Below are 11506 nucleotides of genomic sequence, written 5' to 3'. Positions count from 1 at the left end.
GGCTAATCAGGAACTTGGAAAATTCTTGAGATTATTTTGCCATGACAATCCTGCTGATTGGTCCGTTTATCTGAGTTGGGCAGAAATCGCACAGAATTCATTGACTTGCTCTTCTACGGGACTGACTCCTTTTCAGTGTATTCTAGGGTACCAGCCCCCTCTTGCACCTTGGACTGGGGTCCAAACAGATGTTCCTGCAGTGGATGATTGGATGAAACGCAGTGAACAGGTGTGGGAGCAGACACATCAACACATTGAAGAGGTACTGCAACGTCAGAAAGAACAGGCAGACAGACACCGGGGTCCGACTCCAACGTTCAATCCCGGAGACCGAGTGTGGCTGTCTACAAGGGACTTTCGACGTCCAGAGGGGAGTTGCCATAAGCTTTTGCCTAAATATATAGGGCCTTTCAAGATAATCAAACGTATTAATGAGGTGACTTACCGTTTAGATTTACCCCCAAGGTTCAGAGTCTCTTGTTCATTCCATGTTTCTCTACTCAAACCTGTGGTTGCAGGGCCCATGGATGAGGCAACACCAGACGTGACGCCCCTGCCACCGGAGGTGATAGACGGGGCTCCAGTATACGCTGTTCGCAGACTGCTGGACTCCCGGAGACGGGGCGGGCTCCTGCAATACCTAGTGGACTGGGAGGGGTATGGTCCCGAGGAACAATGTTGGGTGCCGGCCAAAGATGTGTTAGACCCCGGTCTCATCCGAGACTTTCACAAACGGCACCCTGGCAGACCTGCTCCTCGTCCCAGAGGACGTCCACGCAAAAGGCTCACCGGTCCTTTGCCCACCCGTCGGAGGAACAACCGTGAGGATACGGTCCAGCGTCTCAACAGCTCAGTTTCGGCCCCTGTTCATCGACCCGGTGGTGGGAGGAGTGGTCGTCCTGGTGACCCTCATTCCGTGGCCCACCCGGACTCTTTGGGGGGGGTACTGTCATGCATTCAGCTCCCTCTATGGAGGAAACGGACATCATCTCCCAGAATTCTCTGGGAGATCATGTGACTGAGAAGCCGCACTCGGAATCCGACTCGGATGTGAACTCCATTTCCCAGGATACTATGGAGTCTCATGTGACTTCAGACTCTCACAGGCGCTCCTATCAGCGCTCACAATCCCCTGAGTTTTGACTGCTTGCACCTGTGTTGATGATCATATGACAGGTAGTTTAGAGTAGATAAGCCCGGGCTTTAGATAGAATCACTGCAAGGTATTGTTTCTCTGAGACTACTGAGCGTTTTTTCTTCCTGTTCTGATTGTTTACCGTGTTGACCTTTTTGCTTCGTTTGACTCCGTTTTTGACTATTGCCTATTCCTTTGGTACTTTCGCTTGTGTGTATGATCTGTGTTCTGACTTTCGGACTGTTTTTTGACTACGATCTCTGTTTTTCCCCTTTTGACTACGGCCGCTTGGTTTATATTAAACCACCTGCACTCACCATCCGCACACGTCTGGTTTTCTGTCCGAGCGTTACAAATATAATAAATAATATCTTTATTTATAGAACTTTTCAAACCTTTGGCAGCTTAGAATGCTTTACCGCCAGGTGATAATGTTCCGCAGTAATAAACAAGGCAATGACAGATCAAGTTAAAAAGAAATACCAAAGAGACGTAAAATTTTAATTGAATGCTAAGTTAAAGTTTTCAAATGTTTCTTAAACGTGTGAACTGAGCTTGACTGTCTAATAAATGGTGGAATTGAGTTTCGCGGTTTAGAAGCATAATATATGAAAGAGTCTCTCCACATGTTCTGTATTTTACGGAAGGTATTTGCAGAAGGCCAGTATCTGCAGATTTAAGATCATGTGTTGGAACATAAGCAGACATTCAGTGAGGTACACAGGTGCTAGTTCATTTAAAATCTTAAACACTAGGGGCAAAATTTTAAAATCTATCCTAAGATACAGGTAGCCAGTGCAGTTCTTTCAAAACGGGAGTGATATGATCTCTCTGTTTGCTTTGTGTTAGAATGAGGGCTGATGCATTTTGTGAGAGAGATGTAAAGGATGTATTGTTTTCGTAGGAAGCCCAGTACGAAGATCATTACAGTTATCAACTCTGCTTGGAACAAATGCATGAATAAGTTTCTCTGCGTCTGAGATAGAAAAGACTGAACTTCAGTAATAAAATCCACTTTTTAGCCAGTTATTATAGTGAAACATTTCTTGATCTTTTCTTATTCTTACAGATCATATTCTTTTTCTGATATAAAATATTACAAGATACATACATACATACATACATACATACATCATCTAAACCGCTTATCCTTCTGGGTCGCGGTGGGGCGCTGGAGCCTATCCCAGCTGTCATTGGGCGGAAGGCAGGATACACCCTGGACAGGCCGCCAGCCCATCACAGGGCAGACAGACAGACATACACAGTCACACACAATCACACCTAGGGGCAATTCAGCATGTCCAATCAGCCTGACTGCATGTTTTTGGACTGTGGGAGGAAACCGGAGTACCCGGAGGAAACCCACGCAGACACGGGGAGAACAGGCAAACTCCATATTACAAGATAAAATTCAAAAATGTAAATATTTGATAGGTGCAACTCTGGTATTCTTGCATCAGAGTATGACTTAACATAAGATGTCAGTGATGAACCTTGTTTTAATCCATGGTTGTACGATTATAGTGTACACTTTTTTTCCCCTCAGACACTGGATTAACCTGCTGCCTAAATGTGTCAAGTATCAGGGTTCCTTTTGAACAGATTATGGATTACAGCCTTCAAGATCGCACACTTTGTCCCATCACAGCTGTAAGGTAAGTTAGACTCATTAATTCCTCTTTGTTATAATCTTATATTTCATGTTATCTAGTACAATATATGAAGAGGTTCATTGCAAAACGCTGTATATCCATTTGTAATAGTTTTGGATATAAAGAGTTTTATAAAAAGACTAACAACTGATATATAATGGAAAACACATTTTTATTTGTCCTTTATATTATTTAGTAAAGGTGGTATTACTCTTAATATTGCATTGATATTTCTGTAACATTTTCTGTTAACTTTTTTAACTCTGTGGAACCTCCGGTGGTTCCAAAACGCACTTTGTCATATTCTTTACTTCATAACTTTCATATCTCATAAGCTGCATGCAAAAGGTGGTTGTCATTTGAGAGCTGTAACTGTCTTCTTTCCAATCAAATAGATGGGTGATGTGATTTTAAAACTTTATAATAAAAGAAGATGAACTTACATTTTTTTCTTTCTACTGAAAGTTGACCCATTTTTCCACTGAGCTAGAACCTGAATCTCAGATGGCGTCTCTTCAGTGATCCGCTCTGTAAAAAAAATATTTTTTATAAAAAAAATACAAAGAGCGTCTAAGATTTTTGGCTTTCAGCAGTAATGTGTAAGCATATGGCATTATGTTTATGATCATAAAACACATTTTCTGTTAATTTGAGGGGAGCTTTTACAAAAAAACACCAACAGTTTACGTTTATTTCATGCAGTTATTGAATAATTTGCCTTATGATTTGGGCATGTAAATTCAGATGGAAAAACCAAAATATATTTTTAGAAACTGATATAAATGCACTCATAATGCTTTGTAATTCAGTAACAGTGCATTGTTAGCATATTTATAAACTCCAATAAGTCTTCAAAAGGACCTAGTAACGTGTCACTATTCATTATAATGCATTTTTAATTAATTATAATGCTTCAATATAATGCATGTAACTTGATAACAGTGCTTTGTAAGCTTTAAGAACAGTTGTTTTGAACATGTGTCTTAAAGTGTTCAAATATTACAACATGTAAATGTTAACACTATTTCTTGTGTGTCACTGATATTTCCTGTATGTTTCCGATGTTTCTTGTACTCCCAACCAACAACGTATATCATAAGAAAAAGAAAATTCTTGAAAGTGGTTTATAATGCATTTTGGAATTAGCCCATTCATTCAGAGGATGAGCAGGAAATTAGGTTACAAAGCCCTGCGTAAAATCTAATGACTGAAATATCAATTCACAGATTTCTTACCGAGAAGGGAAACATAATATGCTCTGATCCAGAGAGCATTTGGGTCAAAGAGGTCATATGTGAAATTAACAGACAAAGAAATCCCAACAGAGCAAATCAGATCTGCAGAGGCTTAACCGTCAACAGGAAATTGCCCACTGTAACTACACCTGTATCAATGACAAGGAAAAAGACTGCAGGCACAGAAGCCTCCAACGCACCAAAAAGAAACAGGATAGAAACAGCAACAGCGGTCAAGGTAGCCGACTACTCACTGATGACATCACCAAGCCACAATGACAGAACTGATTGGTCAGTTGATTATGCAGAAGAGAAAGAAACACTGTCTTCAACAACAAATGATAAGGAAACAACGTCTTCTGGGAAAGATGAAGAGTCTCCAAACAAGAACACCATGTTTTGTATAAAGAGCTAAAAGTACTGGCACCTTTATATCAGTTATTCATAGCAGTTCGAGGAGGAACATGACACGTTTTGTTTTAGATCACATCTTCTCGTTCAATTAATAGTTGATAATAATTAATAATACAAATACATTTCATACTGTCCTTTTAAATTTGAATTTTAAATTGTGGAGTCTTTACCTCATTCAAAAGCAAAAATAGAAAAAAGGATTAATGTAACTTATCTTTATTATCTTTGACATCTGTTTAGTGTAGTGTAGACTTCCTAATTTTCCCAATTGTGGACGTCCCAGTTTTTAAAGTCATAATGTCACTACTTAAGTAACTTGGTTCTGTGTAAATACTGTAGAGATTATATACATGACATTACTATACTTAAGTACAGTACTGTGCAAAGTCAGAGACCATTTATTTAATTTCCAGTCAAATTGACTATTAAGTCGTTACAAATTTTTTAGCAGGAAAAGCATATTAATATATATATATATATATATATATATATATATATATATATATATATATATATTTTCAATTTATTTTTTTTTCACTCCTCCAAAGTTTAGTCTTAGAAGTTGTTTGCACTTTCTGCTATTTTTTCTAATCACATTCAGTGATGTTAAGGTCTGGTCTCTGGGGTGGTCAGTCCATTGTTGCAGAGAACGGCAGCAGCTTCTTTACTTTTTGGTCTTATTTCCTTGATGAAAGCTTTAAGTACTGTTTATCTGATGAGGACAGTTTTGGTGTCTACCAATCTTGCACAGTTGTTGGGAGTCCCATATTCTCTAAATATTTTTAGATTTTCCTTTCACAGACTTTTATTCTGTTGTGCTCATGCAGTCATCCAAGAAAATCTGTAAAATGTAATTATCCAGGCCAGTTATGGAAAGTAATACATGCTACAAAAGTCCCATGATTTTCTCCCATGATTTTCTCCCATGAATCTGAGTTAGCCAATGGGTGATACTGAAGAAGGCACATAAACAAGCCAAATGACCGAGGAAAACATGTCAATGTGGGAAAACATAGAGTTTGTTCACATATTAAATAAAAAGCAGCTCTTAATATCTGTCTTCAAAGTCTGTGCTTTATTTAACTACATTGAACTGTGAGCTCTTGTCTTTTGGGTCATAGATCTTTGTAGATTCTGTTGGCACTTTGTATCCAATTGGCTTCTGTTGTCTACCCTGTTTTGAAAGTCGGTCTGAATAAGAGCATCTGATGAATCAATATATTCACACTAAATGTATTTTTAATATGTTTTCCAAATTCTGACTTATGCCAGGCTGTAAAGCAGTAGACTCAGTGCATTTCTTTCCTGATTGTCAATAAGTATTACAGACCAGTTCAAAATGGCCCATGTGTGTTGAAATCAGCTTAGAGCATTTAAGTGACAGAGTATAATATGGAACGTTTCATTAAATAATGGAAGGGTTTTAGAAAGCAGCAAATGACTGATCCATGACCACCTGCATTCTTGGTTTCAGTACACCTGAAGGCCACTTACTTTTTGTGACTTCAACCCAGCTGCTTGATCATTTGCCACACTTTATCTACTGTAAGGACTTGTGTGAAAATCTGATGAAGGTTTAGGTGTAATTTATGCATAAATAAAGAAAATTCTAAAGGGTTCACAAACTTTTAAGCACCATTGTAAGTTTATTTAGGTCCCACCCACCTTCTGATAAGACCGTGATGGTCCAAGAGCAGTCAGTGCAGTTGCCTACACGATTCATCTCTACACAAGATGAACCTGCATCTAGCTGTTTGTTTCCTCTGCGTCGCAGCGTTCTCCAACATCTTTGTTAGTAAGTTCTATTTGTGTGAATACGTGCCACTCGCTTTGTGGCATGACCTAGATTTCTGAGACGGAAGTTTTAATATCTAGATCAAACATCAGTGTGGTTTTGAAACGGTACACCTGGTTCTATAATCTTCACTGTCCACAAGAACATAGATGTTTTTTTGTAAACAGATGTTTTAGTAAATTCGTTTGTGAAGTATGGGTGCTATTCATTTAAGCATTTAAATGGTTTGCATATTATTCAGTTTTTAATAAAAATGGGTGACAACAGACATCCTTAATCTACTCTTTCACTCACAGACAGATTTCCACCAAGTTGCTGCCTCAGTGTAAGTGGTGTCAAAGTCTATCTGGACTGTATTCTGGACTACAGATGGCAGAATAAAGGACTGTGCCCAGTCACAGCAGTCTTGTAAGTAGTAACTTATAGACTTTAAGCAAAGTAAGGTAACTCTACTCTGTGATCTTTGAAGGAAATTATGAAATTAAGGTGAGTCTGTTTAATATCTTACACAGTCAAAAAAGTCAAATTGCTGAAACTAAATAAAACTGTGTTCTAGTGGAAAATGAGACACTTCATAATGGTTTGCCCACAGTTATGTTCCGGCTCTTTCTTTAGTATTTAGCAACAAAACAAAAACAGATATAATTTGACCGTTGGGCTTAATCACACTTACTATCTGTATGTGCTGTGAACTTGACTAACTTTGATCAAGGCCTTTGCCCATTTGCATGCATTGTGCTTTTTAGTGTTGAGGTAAAAATCTATGCCTTTTAATGTTCTCTTCTACTGTATTAACTATAGTAATTGGAAACACAGTAGCACCCAAAGTTAAAGTCTCTAAATATATCATTAAGTAGGGGTTACTTCTCTTCCTCTAAACCAGCGTCATTTAATAAAAATGAGTTTCTTTTCACAGGTTTGACGCTCAAAACCTAAACAAACTCAGCTCTAATCCAAACATGGAATGGACCAGAAGGGCCATGAGTACGGTTGATATGGAAAAGAAAAAAGCGTCAGAGAAGAGTAAAAAGAACAGCGCTGCACTGACATCAGATTCACCAGCAGAGGCGTCGGAGAGGGGGCATCCCTGCCGACACCGACCAAGCTACCAGTGAACAGCAGGTGGCTTCAAGAGTCAGCAGTTTCAGCAGCACCAAAGAAGCAGCATGAAGCAGAAGGATCAGTGAAGTCTACTGAAGTAGCGCAGGTCCCTAAGGGGCAAAGTAAGGGAGGAAAAAAAGAAGACAAAGGGAAAGAACAGAGTGAGAAAGAGGAAAGTGAAAAAGACGAGTCAGTAAATGGTGAAAGAGGCTATAGGTTATTGTAAATAATGTAATAATTGGAAATACAGCACATTCAACAGTTCTTAGTAGAGATATACAGTATTTATATACAGTCACATGCAAAAGTTTGGTCAAATAACGTTTTGTTGCTTTTTGAAGTAAAAATAAGTTTACATTTTTACACATTAGTGAAGTATTTTTTATGAATTTGCTAAATTTAACATTGAAAGAAAAAAACTATGTAACGTGCAAAAATTATGGCATATTTTTTACATTTTATGTTTTATTTTTATTGTAATATTTTGTCCCAACATTTGTTAAAAAAGCACATTTAGGTTCCTTTCGGAGAGTGGCTCCTCTTATATGTGCTCTTCTAATTGTGCTGTAGTTACTTCCACAAGGTTATGATGGTTGATTTATAATGTATTTCATCAACTAATATTATTATTATTATTAATAGTAGTGGTAATATTGTCGTATCACTTAATTTTAAGGAACACATATATTTGGGCTTTATTGCTGTCATTCTTTTATCAGTAATGCCCAAGTAAGACGCTTCTAGACGATACCTTCATTATGATTTGTATTATTACATAATTGGATATCTGCTGTGTGACAGTCGTTAATAATTGCATTATCGGTTGCGTTATCAGTACACTGATAATCCACCTGGGGACAGAAGAAGTGTCTGATTTTATACGTAAGGTTTTTCAGAAAAAAAAATATCCCACTGATGATTAATCATCTAAATTGCATGAATAATCACCTAAATTCTTTTTTATTCTTAGATTCTTCATTTATTGTTGGTAGCATTTGTAAGTATGTATTTGTAAAGGTCACAGTGAAGAAAGCTTAATGCATACTGAATAAACCAGTCAGAAGTGTTTAATTTGGGCTTTACTGAATGACGAGTAAAGCCTTAATTAAAACCTCATTATCATTAACATTATGTCCTGATGGAGAAGCTGTTGTATCCTGAGCCTAACACTGACAGCAGAGCGTTTCTGTTGGAGCACTGAAAAGGAGCTGAATGACTTGGTCAGCTGCTGATAACGTTATCGGGGTTTGTGTTTGCAGCAAGTCGTTGATGAGCTGGTACTAAAAAGTGAACGACTGTAACATTTTCCAAATCCATGCAGTGTCTGACGGTCAGATGCACGACTGTATGGCCGACAAATGACTTGAGATTCGACTCGAGGCCTCTTATTCGAATTTCCTGTTTCACTTTAAATGGTGCAGTAGTTACATTCAGGCGCACGTACACGTTCCACAATGCGACAGGCTCTTCATTTAAGGTGGAATGGGAACAAAAAGCTGTTGAATAAGAAGCTAACTTAAGCATTCAGCTAACATCCTTTTTGCTGGGCCTGCGGTGCTCAGAACAGAAAGCAGCATTGATAAAGGTGTGTGTGTGTATATATATATATATATATATATATATATATATATTATTTTATATATAAAATTCAGTTTTGTTTTTATTGCAAAACAAAAAATATTTCAGATTTGCTTTGGTTGTTATAAATGACTCTTATTTAAAAGTGAAAGAAGAATAATAAGCCACTGTTAACCTACAAAAATAGGTCTACTAAAGTTAAAAGGTTTTATTTGGAAAAAGTTCTGTAACATATTACAAAACCATTAGAAATTTTAATCATACTATGATTTTGCCTGTACTGCCCACTATTATGGTTATGTTTGAGGTGCCGTGTCACTCAAAAATACAATAATATATTTCAAGTGGTAGAAACACGTTCTGGAAGCATAGGCAGCATTTTCTGTGCAGCTCATCTGTGTGGATCATTTATTGGCTTTTTACAGTACGTATAAGAACGTAAGCTGATTAAATGTACAGTAAGTTCTTGAAATATATCATAGTCTTGTGTTCTGGAAAACAAAACACTAGCAATGAATAATGAGGCCTTGTGCACAATCATGCAAGCTTTAATAAGGAAATATTTTATTTGATATTTTGACAACATATTGACATTTTTGACAACAAAGATTAGAAAAATGACAAAAACTGCACTTTAAATAAACAAAAAAGATACTGGGACAAAAAAAACATTTAGTTGATGCAACAACACTATTAAATTATCATTTCACAATCATCCTTATGTATGGAAATGCCAAAATAATTATTAATTATGATTAATTCGAAGAAATTCTTCATGAAGCATCAGTGAAAAAGCGAAGCCATCAGTCTTCTTTTGCCGTGAGATGCTACATGCAGCATCTGTACAGAGAGAGATTGTTTAGAGAGACAGATTCGTTGTTTTTATCATGTCATTGTTTTACACCGTCTGTATGTAAGATGTTGAAACGTGACTGTGAAAAAAATATCATACCCAGCATTTCTACCACATTCGTTGCTGCTATAAAGGATTCCCCCTATTTTCCGGCACTCATATTGTGTTTTGCAAACTCCAAGTCCCCTTCTGCAGCACAATCCGTGAACCAGGCTGTTCTCACCTGAGATCAGGAAAGAGAGAAGGATTTTGATTTCGACTAGAGTTTACTATTAGGCATTTCCACAGTATCCCAGTGTCGCAGCAAAACGTTTGAGGTATTTTTCCATGTGTTTTTCAGAAACATAAATGCTAAAGAAAGCAGGTTTAGAGATTTTTCAGCGCAGTAAATACTAACATGCTAACAAAAATATGACTTACAGTGAAAGGCTAACACCAGAAGTAGCACAACAACAAGCACGGCTGTCGGTTTCATCTTTCCACAGGGCTGATTCTCTTCAAGCAGGATTCTCAGTGTGGCTGAGTTTGGTCAAAAACGGCCGGCTTTTATTTGCATCCGAGAGTTCGAATTCCACCCACTTCTCAAGAACGTGCCCATTACCGCTTTAGCATTTGTCAACAACACAGCAATAAGAAGTCCAAAGTTCATAACTGACAACAGAATCTGCCATGTGAAGGATGGCAAAGGACCTTGATAAAAACACTTTGCTGCTGTAATTTACATTTGGAAGCAGTGGTACTCACGCGGGACTGAGAGATGAAAAGGAAAAAAAAAGTCATAGCCATACTGTTATCCACAGGAGCATGAATGCCAGACTGGGCTCAGATTGGGTTTGGGGATCACGAGCACAAAAACGAAAAGAAAAAGGATTGAGATATTGAACTTCTTCACGTGCTTCATTGTGATTTTATGGTGTTATGTGTCAAATAGACGATGTACAAGTAGCCCTTAAATCAGTCAAATACAGGCTTGATACAGTATCATTGTCTTGACCATCCGTGTTGAACGTTAGGGGTGGGAATCTCTAGACACCTCACGATTCGATTGCGATTACGATTACAATTCAGAGGCTGCGATGCGATTATAAAACGATTATCGATGCATCTCGATGCCTCTTTTTTTCTATACAGGATTTCTTTTTTTTTCACTGTGTGAGGACTTGGTACTTTTAAAGCAAAGTATTTGTAATGATCCATAATGAATTTACTTCCAGTATCTTTTATTAATAAAACGAGTGATGTGGTAAGTGAACTGGAACACTCTCATTCGCTGCTCTTGTTTGGAGCACATGAGACGCTGCTGCCACTCATGTTCTGGTATTGTTGTAAAATATCAGGTCATGATACAAACTTTACACATTTATTTCCCTTGATAACAGTCAGGGTCCCCTGCGGATCCTTACAAAAAGTCATGTATTGGCTAAATAAGCTTGACCTACTTCTGATCTTTAGTTTCTTTTTTGCCCTCTGTTTACTCCACTGTGTCGAAGGGCCATAATCGGACATTAACCACAACTCCCTCAAGTGAGGGACGCTTTCAGATAGTATCAGAGTGATTTAAATGTCTGCAGTGTGCAACTCTTTTAAAGAGGAAGCTCAAACCGTGTGCACTGTGCTCTGGTGTTTTCACTCGTTTCAACTAGCAACCTTTCGTCTAAACGTGGCCATGTAAAATGAGACTGTTTTCTACCGCTTGACCCTGAGCAACATGCTTTTAAGAGCCATGTACTAAAGGAATGCACA

General features: G+C 37.9%; 1 long non-coding RNA gene across 1 annotated transcript; it reads right to left on the bottom strand.

The window, feature by feature from the left end:
- Nucleotides 1–9452: 9452 nt before the first annotated feature.
- On the bottom strand, nt 9453–10317 carry LOC118801173. The gene is made up of 3 exons (XR_005006475.1): nt 10184–10317; nt 9863–9986; nt 9453–9750 (listed from the first exon to the last, which is right to left on the bottom strand). It is a non-coding gene; the product is annotated as an uncharacterized LOC118801173 (long non-coding RNA).
- Between the last annotated feature and the right edge of the window lie 1189 nt (nt 10318–11506).

Source organism: Colossoma macropomum, unplaced genomic scaffold (assembly GCF_904425465.1).
Source record: "Colossoma macropomum unplaced genomic scaffold, Colossoma_macropomum, whole genome shotgun sequence".
NCBI classification, from domain to species: domain Eukaryota; kingdom Metazoa; phylum Chordata; class Actinopteri; order Characiformes; family Serrasalmidae; genus Colossoma; species Colossoma macropomum.
The sequence above is the reverse complement of the archived record's forward strand: the minus strand, read 5'-3'. Positions and strand labels throughout refer to the sequence as shown.